Here is a 15,263-nt window from a genome sequence, read left to right as displayed (position 1 = left end):
CCACCTCCAATTGACCACCACCCTTAATACTGCTATTACTACATATTATATGTGACATTATAAATTACTGTAAATACTCTAATTGAATGTCACCTCTATTTGAATGCCACCTCCAATTGACCACCACCCTTAATACTGCTATTGCTACATATTATATGTGACATTATAAATTACTGTAAATACTCTAATTGAATGTCACCTCTATTTGAATGTCACCTCCAATTGACCACTACCCTTAATACTGCTATTGCTACATATTATATGTGACATTATGAATTACTGTAAATACTCTAATTGAATGTCACCTCTATTTGAATGACACCTCCAATTGACCACCACCCTTTGAAAAAGTTTGAAAAATATACCACCACTCTCCGATCGAATACCACCTCTATTTGACCGCTACGCAATTATTGTAATACCCTAGGACACTTATATTTCGCTAGTATTTAGTTTCGTGAGTAGTATACAGAGTAAAATTTTGCTGCAACTAAATTTCGCAGCTCTGATTAGTGCGAAAATATAGTGATGTGAAAATAAATGCAGTGGAACAAACATAATTAGACTCCTCAGGTTCAGTTCAACGATAAAAAAAATTTCAATTTGGAACTAGTTTGTAATTGTAAACCGCAGGTAGAATGGTGTGGGCGAGATCAAAAATGCACTTTGATCGCTGCTGCCATTTGTTTCTTGGACTATCAATGAACAAAGCTATTTAGTTTGGCGTTTTCGCTTGTTCGTTATGATAGTTTAGTTTCGCACATGAAATTTTCGCGAGATGATGACTCCGCAAAAACGCAAAAGTTAGATGAGGCAAATACATAAGTGTCCTAGGGCATAATGATTTTTACCAAACTAAGGTATGATACATCTTTAGCATCTTAACTCTTTTGCTACCATAAGCCGGTGTATCGGCTTTCGCGGTATTATATGGACTGACCGTAAGCCGATGTATCAGCTTATCAATAGGGTTTCACCTTTCTTTTCATGAAATCCACATATTAGCTCGACCAATCAAAATTTGTCTCCAATGAAACAACCTTGTTGCCAATCAGGTGCAACCAATACAAAGTTTCTTTGGTTCACTATTTCATACAATTCGCAGTGACATAAATACAGACCGTATGCCGATAGATCGGCCTCTCAATAAGGTTTCACTTACTTTTCATTACGAAATCCACACATTAGCTAGACCAATCAAATTTTGTCTCCGATGAGACAACTTTGTTGCCAATCACGTGTAATTGATGAAATATTTTTTGATTCAACAGTTCCATTTTTAATTATCATTCAAAACGGGAAAACCAGATCATTTTTGTCATGGCAATAAGAAACACACCGTGTCCGTTCAACGCAAAAAAGTGTAAGAGATTTTGCGAAAGTGAGATTCATTAAACAATTATATAATTATCTTGTAGAAAATTTTGTTCTGAGTAAGATGCATTTTACAGTAAAACGATATCTGCTTTTATTCTCGAGATATTGCTTAAATACTAGCAGTAAATAGGTTTTCCGAAAAATCCGTTTGAATTAATTTGGGCAGAGTAATAATAAGTTGAGACAGAATTTATTGGGGTGGTGAAATAGTTAAAACTCAGCTTCTGATTGGTTCAACAATCTGTTAAAATATTAAGGATATAAATACTGCAACATTCTCTGTACTAAATTATGTAATTTATTTTATGACATTTTTTGAGAAGTAGTAAAATTACTTATCACTCGGCAAGCGGTAAGTTGTGTTAAGTCAAGGTAAGTCATGTGAGATAAATTCATACTTACCCTAGGACACTTTTATTTTGCTAGTATTTAGTTTCGTGAGTAGCACACAGAGTAAAATTTCGCTGCAACTTAACTTTGCGGCTCTGACGAGTGCGAAAATATAGTGATGTGAAAATAAATGCAGTGGAACAAACAGATTAGATTCCTCAGGTCCAGTTCATTAGTAAGAAAATAATTTCAATTTGGGACTAGTTTGTATTTGTAAAGCGCAGGGAGAAATGTGTGGGCGAAATCGATAATTCAATTTGATCGCTTGCTGCCATTTGTTTCTTGGACTATCAATGATGTCTAGGTCCCTCTATATGGCGATTTTATTGTGGATATCAATGAACAAAGCTATTTAATTTCGCGTTTTCGCTCATTCGTAATGATAGTTTCATTTCGTTCATGAAATTTTTGTGAGAGGATGACTCTGCGAAAATACAAAAGTTAGATGACGCAAATACATAAGTGTCCTAGGGTAGTTTTACTATTTAACGCAAATGACGTATGATGACGCAAATACATAAGTGTCCTAGGGTAGTTTTACTACGTAAAACTGATAGGAATGTCACAGACATTAGTATTAACAGGCTCGAAAGTTATGTATTAAGCCTGGTCAGGTTAACGAGAGTACAGTGCTCTCCTGTAGTACAGTGAGCCCCTGGGTTGCGACATCTTTGTTGTACGGTTATTTCTCCTTACGATGTGAAACACAATGTTTTATTTTGCCCCCCATTTGGCACCTTTTCCCCATACAACATAAACAAAAATGTCATCTGTCATCTGTCATCATGTCAAACAAATTCATATCTGGCCAAAACAAAGAACCAATATGCTACCTATTTGCCGAAGCTAATCCCAAACCCCTAAAAAGATACAATGCTCGCTCTCTCAGTTCAGCATTATTTGTTATAACTTACAGCGAAAACGGAACAAAAAAGGTAATGAAGATTAATGACATAACATTTGATTGACAAGATTGACAGGTAATAATGATGACAAAATTAAAGTTTAGTATAATACAACTGAGCTTTTAGTGTGTGTTTAGGTAGTTAATTTCATTCAAGTTAAATTCAAGGTTTATGTTATACTTCTGTCTCGGAGGTAAGAGTTCCATACGATACGTACTATAAATAGAAATATTACATTTTATTGTAGATCGTAACAACTATGTATACTGAAGTCACTGTAGGTAACTATAGTTACTCAGGTTAATATACTATTTTGTTAGTAATTTTTAATATGTACAGTAAATATATATATGTTCATATATAAAATTTTGTTGTTTTCACCAGATATGTTTGCATTAGATAACTACAGTACTATTGGTTTCTATATCACTCTATACAACTTGGCCTTACGATGACAACGTGACCGGAACGAATAATTGTCGTAAGTTGGAGTGCACTGTATTGTATTATTCCATACATACATACAATATAAATCATCAATACAAAGGTACGAGTCATCACCTAACAATAACATAGAAAATGGCGATGATAATAGTAATAATATGAGATTATAATAATAATAATAATGATGGTGACTCAATAATAATCCGTGACCAATAATATTAATATGAATATTAGGATTAAATATTTACAAGTCTAAGAATATTTGAAAGTCTAAGAATATAGATAAATAATGTGAATATGGACAATGAGGGCAAGTATATGAATGTATATGACAGGTGGTGCATCTAGTCAAAGCCACATATAATGTATGTTTGTATTCATTGGTGTGCAATTGTTGATGCTCCGCAGGCGTACCAGTTGAACCTGGTTGTAACGTTGATTCTCAAGGCGTTATCATGTTTAGGACTAGAGGTCCACAACCACCACACCAGAGTGAGAGTAGCTTGAAGGTTGACTTGCCAAAAATTCACACTACAGTTGTTCGGTATCAAAAGGTTCACCATAGTGCTGGGCACGGGTAGTAATACTCGTTGAACTCGCGGGTTTATCTTCTCTCGAGTATCGGGTAATCGAGATTTCGGGTCCTTCGAGTTCGGGTTTTGACTTTCGAGTTCGGGTTTTGGTACACGCATCCTTCGGGTAGTGTTATCACAAACTCGGTCTATTGCACCCTGCGCTCTTAGTCTGGGGCCACAGGGCATTTCTGTGTCATTTTTGCTAAGGAGGCCCGACAACGGGGTTTAACGAGTCTTTAATTTAATAGATAGAATAAAATATATCATACCTTATTTACTATACCTACTAGAAATATTGTAGTCAAGCAGTGATTACTTGTCATTAAAAGGTGAGAAGAAATACTTACATCAAACTTTATTTGCGCAATTAGCCAAATCGGCTTCATAAACAAATCTATGCCATTTTTAATACGGGGCGTGTTTGCTTTCACCGATAACACATAGGTCCTTAGTCTGTTTCCGCTATCGCCTTGTTAGAAACTGCCATCAGCGTTGGTAGTAGCAGTGAAAATTTAATAACTCTGTTTAAATTGATTACCACAGCTAGCTATTATGGATTACATAATTCATTATAACCAAGTTTTACTAAGCCAACAAGCCTTACTAACGAAAAAAGCCGTTTTTATGAGATTTGGAGCACCATCTACAAATCTACAAAAAGTCAGAGAGGTCCATAGAACATGCTTAAGTATTAAGCTACCATAGACCCTATCTTCTGCCACCTGTTGACACGAAAATACCCTGTGGCCTCAGACTATCTTGACTGTTTAACAATCCGCCTGTTAACGCTGCGAGTACGAATGTCAGTCGATAAAAACTGTGAAAATGATAAAGAAATTAAAAAGAAATATAATTGCTTTGTGAATTTGAAGATATATGTGTTTAGAAAATTTAAACATAAAATCCATATCAACAAACCCGATACCCGAAAAACCCATAGGCAGGCATAGAAATACCCGAGCCTAGCACTACTAGCTATCCGATACTCGAAAAACCCGAACAGAAGGGGGCGGGTCTAAACCCGTTGACCAAGAAGTACTCGTGACCAGCACTAGTTCACCATGTCTTACTTTGATGTGTTTTAGGTGCAAAATATGTAGAAATGTGATTACAAGCTCTTATAAAAGCTCAAAAACAAACCTAAAAGCCTTGCCTGTTGTACCTGCCGAGTACCTGCCAAGTACCTGCCAAGCCTTGCCTGTTGTACCTAAAGAGTATTTTTATCATTCATTAAAATATTTTAAAGTTTTCCGATCAGGTTGTAAACTACCTGATGGATGAGTATGAAGACAATGGATCGAATTTACACCAAGTCAGAGTGTAGTCCTGATGATTGAGATGATCGATCTTCTCATGCATTCCGTCATTAAAACCATGGCAACCCCTACAGCAACAATGACAGAATTAATTGTTATTGATGTAACCGAGACAATAATAGTTCAGTCATACCTCGAGCTTAACCCTTTCGCGGGCAGAGCGACGTTTTTGTCGCTTTGCGATACGGCTGCTAATGGGCAGAGCGACATTTTTGTCGTTTCGGTAACATATTTTATTATTGCAGCTTCTGGTTAACTAAATGCCGTTTTTTATTTAATTTTTTTACCAATAGCAAGCTACGATATTGTAGTTTCTGTTAGCCTCAAAAATTGACTTTAAAATTGTGAACAAAACGATCGTTTTTAGCAGTGATGAACAAATAAACTTTCGAAAAAAATTAGAAAATTGTTCTAAATAATTTATCAACTTTTATTTTTCTTGGTTCGGTTTTAGCTTTTATTTACCGAATTTTTTGAGAGTTTGAATTTAGTTTACCATCATGGCGACTTCTAAAAGAACTTCCGAGATTATTCTAATAAAGTAACCACTAGTACCAAAATTACTAGAAGATCCAGAGCTGACAGTGACTTTTTAGATTTAGTAGCAAGCGATGACAGTGAATCAGGTTCGGATTTTGATTGTAATGACTTTACATCTGGAAGTGACAGTGAATAAAAGGCTGGTAGCAGTAATAATGAGGATGTGAGTAGGAGTGATGCCAGTGCCTGGAAGAATATAACCAACATAAACAGAGATAAATCTCTTACATTTTAGCAGTTTATAGCAGTGACAGGCCCAGTGTTTACTCCAGTAGATGCTCAACCAGTAGAGTATTTTGAAAAGTTGTTTGAGCCTGTCAATCCAGGAAGTACATCTTTGCGGGAGCTCTTTGCGGGAGCTCTTTGGTACACGAATAAGTACATGATGCAAAGACTGTGATGTGGGCCTTTGTAAAGGAGAATGCTTTCGAAAATATCATTCGTAAATAGACAATTATTATGAAAAGCATATATTTTATGTTATACATTTTTATTTTTTATAATATATATTTGCCTATGGACATATACATGTATACATATGCACCTTTAAACATAGATATATACACATAATAACTCACAGAAAAGTGTATGAACCTTTTAAGAAAAATTTATTTTTTGGAAAATTAATTCGCCCATGGGAGTCTGATTTAGTTTTGAAAACTCGCCCGCGAAAGGGTTAATGCGTTCTGGGACTAATATGTCAATATTCTCCCATTTCAATGCAATATTTCCTATATAAAATAATTAAATACAAATTAATTTGTTTCCATACTATGTAAAAACCACCTAAAAACAGGAAATTACCATGAAAAACTGTGTATTTAATTGTTGTAATTCAGTACCTATAGTCTCAAAGTAACAAATACTTATTGAGTAGTTATGATCTGTTGTAAAATGTAACATTTTTATGTTCAGTACGGAATGGAGTTCTTACCTTCTAGACAAAAGATTGTTGCGCTGATCGCGATGAAATAACAAAAATGTTGATACGCAATTTGCCGAAATATCTCCTACGACGCTGAAAATAGATATACAAGTATTTTATTTTACATCGCCCACTATCTCAGTATAATTCGTCGTGATAAAAACGGATTTGCAAACAGATATGTGAGAAATTTTAATTAAAAATTTGCAGAGAATACTAAAACCTTCTTTAAGTAGGCTACATGTATGTGTTTAGTAAGCTTAATTCATTTAAGTTGGAATCAGCGTTCATGTTACACATCTGTCTCAAAATTAAAAACTCCCCATGGTGCGTACTGCACGTAGTACATGGTAATGTTACATTTTATTGCAGATAACCACAGAACCACAGAATGCACTAAAGTTATTGAAGGTAACTATAATTACTAAGGTTAAGAAGTTATTATTTTTCAATGATGATGATTTTACCAGGTGTTTGCACTAGATAATTACTATGGGTTTCTATAAAACTCTCTATACAATACTTTTGCCTTATGATGCCAATACTGAAACGAATTAAAATCATATAAATGTATACAAAATAATTTTTCATTGTAATGGTAGCAAAACAGACTATATTTAGCCAATACTCGCTAATGATTTTACATTTACATTTAAATACCTTTACGATTTAATTTTTCTTATTTTATTTCAACAAAACACTTCTTTTAAGATATGAAATTTAAAATTTACAGTTTAAAAAAGTTTTAAAACATTTACAGCTGTGTTATTTTTTTCTTAATTCGTTTGAAACGCAAAAAAATCTTTTTTTCGTCATATGAAGCCTCAAAGGTAGAATAGTAAATGTTGTATATATTAAATAGAAATAGTTTTTTGTCCAATCACATTTTTATGACCTGGGCAACGCCAGGCGTTCCAGCTAATTTTTTACTAAACTTAACTTTGATTTTGTCTTCGTCTCAATTTTATATCGACTGTTTTCGGTTAGGTGCTCTGTACCTCACTTTCACTATAAATTTTAGCTGACCCTTATAAAACCTTTTCCAAACTGATTTGATGAGAAAGATTGAGCGATGCTACTCATACTTGTCAAGTAGTTGAGAAAAAAAAGCGTGAGATTGACGGAAAATGTAGTAGTTGAATCTGAAGCCTAGATTTCTTTGTTTAGTTTTTTTTTCATTGGTACCTACTTAGGAAGCCCTTCTACGATTTTATTCAATGTTTAGGTACTCTACTATTAATGTGAGGTCATGGTCGTTTGCCAAAATATGTCACCGCTCCATGTATAATCTTTGTTTATTGATGAAAAACTATAGAGCAAATCGTTAGACATCAATGCTGATAAATCCAAATAGCCCAGGTTTTATGACAAACATACGGTTTAATAGCGATCTGTTTCATTTTTGCTAACTTTGTATGATGATGAAGGCTCACAACTAGTAAACAAAGGGAAAACGACAAGTAAAAAAATTAAACCACTACTTTTATTGAAAAAGTTGGAGAAAAATGGGAGATTTTGTGCAAAGGGGAGACTGATTTAAAAAACTGGAGGGTCCCGGCCAAACCGGGAGACTTGGAAAGTATGATGCTATTCTAAAAAACTGCCTCTTACATATTTGGCCATTTAATGGTCAAGGTTTCAAAGGGTTCTTGTATCTCAAGGCATAATCTTGGGCAAAAGTCTGCTCATATCTCATAAGTTGTGGCGCTCGTATGTTGAAGTATGATTGTACCATTTTATGGACAATTCTTTACTGAGCACTTTGTACCATGTGCTTTTAAAGATCAAATATAGTGAATGTCAAAGTGGCGGTTTAATATTGGCGATTCAATTTAAGATTGGCCTTGTATTTTTCAACCCTTTGTCTATAGTGGCACTATTAGAGGTGGCGTTCAAATAAAGGTGGCTCTCAAATAGAGGTTTGATGTTAATTTGAAAGTTTTTCCAGAAAGTATAGAATAGCACGCATTTTGCTTTGTAGCCTATACAATCTTTATTATTTGAGATAACTATAAGTACCAAAGTTTTTATTTAAGTTTAGATTTAGTGTCAAATAGATAAAAACTTGGTAGTTTTCAAAAATTATTTAGTTAACCAAAACTAAAATATATATACCATCAATCAACTTAGTCATTATTATACATAATTTATGAAGCGCCACGCATCCGTGATCGAGTGATCGCAATATCTCTTTTGAAGCAGCGGTTGGTGACAAGAATTCTGCACGCACTGCAGACGTGACAATTACTTTCCTCACAAAACGTTTGCTATGTTTGGCGCATCCGGTGATATTGCTGGAACGACTTATGGATGAGTTGTTAAAGAGCTGGTGATATCAGGAGACAACCACAGAGGCAGCTATATATGGAGAACGTTACTGAGATGTCTGGCTACTTGAATACAATTGACCTTCTCAAGGGTGGTCAGCATTTAGTCAAGAGAAACCAATCAACTAAAAGTATAAAAAAACTAAGGCTATTAAATATATACATGTATGTAAAGATGAAGATTCTCTGGTTACTGAAAATCGTGACAGTTTTATAATCGATCTGAAGTGTTCTTGGTGCTGAGAGGCTGGTAATCCGATCGACAGCAAGGTGGGACAATTAGGATTGCTCAGAGAATCAGCAAAGGGTCTGTCACTGGCTGTTTTACACAAATGGAGCAGCGAGAAGCTGGAGTACACAGGAGTCAAAATGTGGGGCATGTAAAATAATAGTACATGTGTACTCTTAGCCTGCCACAGAAAGGCAGCAAAGGTCACATGAAGTCGGAAACACCAAAATAAACGCTGTACATTTGATATTTATACGTATTGTTGTAAAATTTATGTAAAATGTATTTTACTGTTTGTATAACGTAAAATCCCTATAATATAAATGTTCCTGTAGCGGATTATTACGGATTGTAAAAGCGCCTGCTGTAAATACAAAGAAAAGATAATTCCTAAACTGCTGAAACTTTTACAGTTTTATAATCAATCTGAAGTGTCTTTTGTGCTGAGAGGCTAGTAACCCAATTGACAGCAAGGTAAGACAATTAGGATAACACAGAGAGTCAACAAATGGTCTGACTTTGTCTGCTTTACACTAATGGATCAACAAAAAGATGGAGTACACATGGGTCAAAATATGGCGCGTGTAAGATGATAGTACGTGTGTACTTTTAGCCTTTCTCCTGACAGAGAGATATGACTGTATAAATAGACTCCCAGATCATGTTAGTAACATAAATACTTCTAAACACAAAAATAAGCTATTTAGAGTGTTTCATGGCTAGACGTGATGGAGGACTAGACGGCCAAATGTGATATGATGATATATGTGTGAGATGGATATGAATATATGCAATTTAAGAACTGATCCAATAGGAAAGACAGAGCGTTGCTGTCCTTGTAAGTGGCATACTTGGCTACGTAACAGTCGCATCAATAATCGTCCCGTAGGCTCGAAACCTCAAATTTTTATATGTATCTTTAAGGCAAATACTTGGCTCAAATCTTCCTTACATTTCAAATTTCCTTCAATTCAGTTCTGGTTTAGTGACAAGAAACAACAACTCCAACTTCTTAATTTTTAATCATCTTTTTTGTTTCCTACTTGAGAAGCTGACACTTCTCACTTTGCTTTCATGTCAACTTTCAACTATGAAAACCTTTTAAAAACTAATTTGTGTAACCCGGGGTCCACTATAAAAGAAAACCTTGCGTAATATACTCATGATAGTCTTTTCTTGAACTCGTGAAGTGGATTGGAGAATCCGTGGTTCTGAATGCATACACTTGTGGATCAGATAACTCTCTGACCAAACCGAAACAATAGACAAATTCGACAACTGATCAAGTTTGTCAAGATTGTGTAAAATATTGCCTCAGAAAGAGCAGTGGTGAGAGCTAATGTTTTACCACATTAGACGTCTGTAACCGCTTCACTTGTTCTGACTCACAACAGACACTTGTTCTGACACTTCACTTGTTCTGACACTTCACTTGTTCTGGCTCACAACAGACACTTGTTCTGACACTTCACTTGTTCTGGCTCACAACAGAAAACTGTTGCTGGCACCTTCCAGGAAACATCGATTTCTTATATGGCATGCTCAGTGGGAGCCTAGCCGAGGTGACAAATAGTTATGCAAAAGTTAGAGAAGAATCGTACGTATGAAAATTTTACTTATAAAAACTTTACTTATTTTACGTATGAAAACTTACTCAGAAAGTTAAGTAAGAAATACTTCGGGCATCATAAGTCGAGACAAAAATTTGTTAAATATATAAGTTGTCTGTTGAAAACTTTGATTTTGAGGTAACTGTGAGTTGATGCCGAAACCAAAACAGATTCAATAAGTCAATTAACTATCGAGTATATTTTCTGTAACTTTTGTTGCTAGCAATTGATGTCATATACAGTCAAACATGGATAACTCGAACTTCAGTGGACCGAGCAAAAGTGTTCGAATTATCAGAGCGTTCCAGTTATCAGAGCACTGTCACAAGTCCATGTATTTACTTATTTATTAGTAGATACATGTACATATACAAACTATAATATAAATCAAAAGCACAAATGGCTTGAAGTTTATGCAAAGATTACCTTACTCTACCTGGAATTCGTTAAGAGCAACACTCCGAGGCAGTTCAATTAGAAGTTTTACGAGGTTTTACGGTACATTGTATATTACTCACGCTTTTTGAATGAATACTTATTGAATGTACACACGTATTCTGTGTTTAGGTCAAACGATGAATAGTTTTTTTTAGCTAAGGCAACGTATACCTTTAGTTACAACAATTTTTAAGACGTTTTAAACATTCAACATTCCGATGTTGATTCAACACAGAATCAACGTCAGAAAACTATTCATCACGGGCTAGCCAGGTCACGCACTCAAGGATTTTCGCCACGCACATACAAAACAAAAACAACATGCTGTTTTTGTTTTGTATGTGCGTGGCGAAAATCCTTGCGCGCGTGACCCGGCTAGCCCGTGCTATTCATCGTATAGCAGTATAAATCAAATTTCACCAAACCTTTAGAAAAGTCGTTGACAAAAATATTTTGCCGATTGTGGTAATAACGACGCTTATGAATTATGAAAAGATGAGGTTTACCTCTATGGCTTTGAATAAAGTGATTTTCTAAAGCGATAACAACCGTTTCGGTAGCCGTTTGGCAAAAAAACAGTTCGAATTAACAGTGTTGAGTTCGAGTTATCTATAGCAATTTATCATTACGTGGAAACGGACCAAAGAAACCGTTCGAATTAACCATGTGTTTGAGCTATCCGTGGGCGAGTAATCCATGTTTGACTGTATAACTTTTTTTTAAGATTATTTCTATTAAAAATATAGTAGACTCTCCTAAAATGCAGATAATCTATTCAAAAAATGTTATACAGATTTCACAATGCGCAAAACGTAAAATAGATGTAAATTGCCTAATCCATTTCTAAGATTGTTTTTAACTCACCACTAATGTCGTTCAAATAGCCAAAAATTAAACTTATAATTTTAATTTAATGCCTGTACAGTGACTGTGGCATCATTAGTATTAATATAAACCATTTTTGACTTTTTTGCTCATGATTACAGTAACTTTACGTTAACATAATTACAGCGAAAACCTTTTATTTATTAAGCTTTTACCTTTTAACCTATTAAGCTATTAACCTTTTACCCTTTTAAGTTATTTTACATTGATTTTCTAAATTTTTTAAGACAGCAAGGTCTACCCTAGGACCCATATATTAGTTATATATTATATTTAGTTTCCTGAGTAGCATACAGGGTAAAATTTTGCTGCAACTTAATTTCGCAGCTCTGATGAGTACGGAAATATAGTGATATGAAAATAAATGCAGTGGAAAAAACATTATTAGATTCCTCAAGTCCAGTTCACTGGTAAGAAAAAGATTTTTCGATTTGGGACTAGCTTGTAATTATGAACCGCAGGTAGAAATGTGTGGGCGAGATCAATAATGCAAATTGCTTGCTGCCATTTGTTTCTTGGACTATCAATGAACAAAGCTATTAAATTTCGCGTTTTCGCTCGTTTGTTATGATAGTTTAGTTTCAGTCATGAAATTTTTGCAAGAGGATGACTCCGCAAAAACGCGAAAGTTAGATGACGCGAATACACAAGTGTCCTAGGGTTTACTGCATATTAAAAATATTGTCAATGTCTAAAATAAATCAAAAATATATATTTTGCGAATATATATTTTATGGACAGACAAACACCGCTATATATATATAGGTAGCGGTATCTATCTGTCTGTTTGTCCGAAGCCAGGGTTAGTTGCGAGGAAAAAAGTTGCTTTCAATAAGACTGAAACTCGAAACATTCATCTTGGTAGACTGACACTCTAACAGCTGCATCGATTGACCACCTTTAGGTACTTCTGAATACTTGTGCACACACATAATCTCTGTGCTTCATTGGCCCACCTAACAAACGCGCAGGGCACACCATACTTTCAAGGCACTAGTATATATACGTGTTATAGAGAACCATGTATGCCGTTTTGTCTCCCAAGTGCGTCGTCCGTCCAAACTAGTCTGCATGAAGAACAACAATTAACTGGCCTACTTCATTAAGAATTGTGTACCATCGAAGCCCTAGTGGTATCAGACTGTCCTTGTACCAAGACTTTCTCTTACCAATCAAAGACTTCAAGATGGCTGCCGTGTTACAAATACTAGGAATATTTTTCTTCATATTATTCTAATAACTAGCCTGTGCTCTATGATGCTAACTAGCCTGTGCTCTTAAAATACTAACAGCTTTAGCAACTATTGACGGTTGCACTTTTGCTGTGGATATATTAGTGGAGGAATGTCTAATGTTGAATATAGACTCAACATAGTTATATTAACTAATAATAACCTTTGTATAGATGCTTTGAAAATATCTATGGCAAACTATCTGCCACTTTTTACCTCAAATAGCCTCAAATAACTCTAAGGAATTGCTAAACAAAAGTATTCCAAAAAACTTACTTTCTTTATTGTTCTTCCTACTACCATAAGTTTCAGACAAAAAGTTGTGATTCGCATGCCTTCGGAGCAGTAACCTCAAATCACTGGCTGGTAGACCCACATCAACTAGCTCTCTGTGTGGTCAAACTACTCAGCAGGCCAATAAAAGCAACAACAACCTACATAAGTTGACATAATGGCATGCCAAGGCAACAGTAAGAGGTCACCTGTACTTTCCTGTCAATTCTACTATGACTGGACGCAAATGTCCCAACCACCAGAAAGAGATACAGCAAGGGGGACAATAAAGACGTTCAGGAGCAACTGGTCTGGCAGGCGCAATACTCATGTCCAGTTATAGTAGAATTGACAGGAAAGTACAGGTGACCTCTCTCAGTTGCCTTAGTATGCCATTATGGAGGCTGTTGTTGCTTATTGCAATGACCACAGAGTTAATTGATATGCATCTACCAGCTGAGTGATTTGAGATTACTGCTCATTACAGGCAAATGTTTTTTGTGTGTGAAACTGTTGGAGGCAGTGGCAAGAACAATAAAGTAATTTTTGGAAAAATTTTGTTTACAGGCTGGGTATATGAATAACTCTTTTTATCGCAACATGCCGTTTTTATAATACAAGTAATGAGGCTAAGTTAATGCAATAGAAAATAGGCTAAAAAAATACCAACCCGCAATAGTCACCACTTTAAAATAAGAATACCTCTATGCTGTTCACACGATTCGCTTAAAGTTTAATAGTGGCCTGCACTGCGTATGACTTTCCAATTTAGTGTCTGGTCCAACAAGTTGGTCAATAACATTTCTTTTAACATTATCATGCAGGAAATATTGTTTGCAATCACTTCTTTGAAGGATGAACAACTCCTAAAAACTGAGTGAATAAGTTTACATCAAATGCATTTTAAAATATGGGTTGCTATAGTTGTCAGTAATCACTGAGGTCTGAAGATCTTTGTGGCACGATATACACCACTTTAAAAATAAAATTATTAATGTAGGTTTTTGCGTAAAATGAAACCAGGCTTATTGAGTGTTGAAGTCTTTTCTGATTGACATCATAATAGACACCGATATGTATGTGTATATTGGAGAAATATCGAGTGAATTTATCATGGTTGTTGCAAGCAACACTAAGACAGCTTGAAATGCTAATTGTTTAAAAAATAAAGTTACCAAAACTGCTAATAAAATTATATAATTTACTTTGAAGGCATCATAATCGACATCTACATGTATATGTAGGGATATTTAGAGGAAAATATTTTACTTTAGGTCTTTCACCTCACCTGACCTCTGCTGACCGTCTGTGGAAAAATAAAAGCGCACATGTATGACACCTGTAGTGACATGTGTGTACAAGTGCATTTGATGATTATTAGCAATCAGGCAGAGAGCACCAATATTTTACATTGGCTTTTATTGTCATCCAGCCTTTTGCTGTCATTTCATATCCATATACATATATACCGTAAAACCTCTACAAATACACATGCGCGCACACGCGCGCATAGTCTGTGAGACACCTTAGTTGTTTCAAGAGGTGTGTCACTATTAGCCTTTGTGAATAGCTCGTCACGCCTATGATTTGAGCACTCTGGTGTCAACACTGACTTTCTTAAAGTCTATGAGGTGACTTACCGTAGTTGTTTAATGGCAGGAAGTCTACCCTCATTGGCAATGGAACTTGTCTCCCTTGAATGCTTTGAGCTGCACTGATAAGGCTTCAATAGTCGAAATGTAGCATGGTGTATATGTATATATATATATGTATATATATATTTTGTATATATAAATA

At 35.2% G+C, this 15,263-nt stretch overlaps 1 protein-coding gene across 3 annotated transcripts in view; it reads right to left on the bottom strand.

Moving 5' to 3' along the window:
• The window catches only part of LOC137396926 (uncharacterized), a 40,107-nt gene extending 26,544 nt beyond the window's left edge, over positions 1–13,563 (bottom strand). For all 3 annotated transcript variants that reach the window (XM_068083215.1, XM_068083216.1, XM_068083218.1), the window contains exons 1-2: positions 13,470–13,563; positions 4,962–5,075 (exon numbers count right to left, since the gene is read on the bottom strand). The gene's annotated coding sequence lies outside the window, so the exon portion shown is untranslated. The remainder of the gene's footprint in view (positions 1–4,961; positions 5,076–13,469) is intronic.
• Between the last annotated feature and the right edge of the window lie 1,700 nt (positions 13,564–15,263).

Source organism: Watersipora subatra, chromosome 5, assembly GCF_963576615.1.
Source record: "Watersipora subatra chromosome 5, tzWatSuba1.1, whole genome shotgun sequence".
NCBI classification, from domain to species: Eukaryota; Metazoa; Bryozoa; class Gymnolaemata; order Cheilostomatida; family Watersiporidae; genus Watersipora; species Watersipora subatra.
This window is presented reverse-complemented; position numbering and strand designations above follow the sequence as displayed.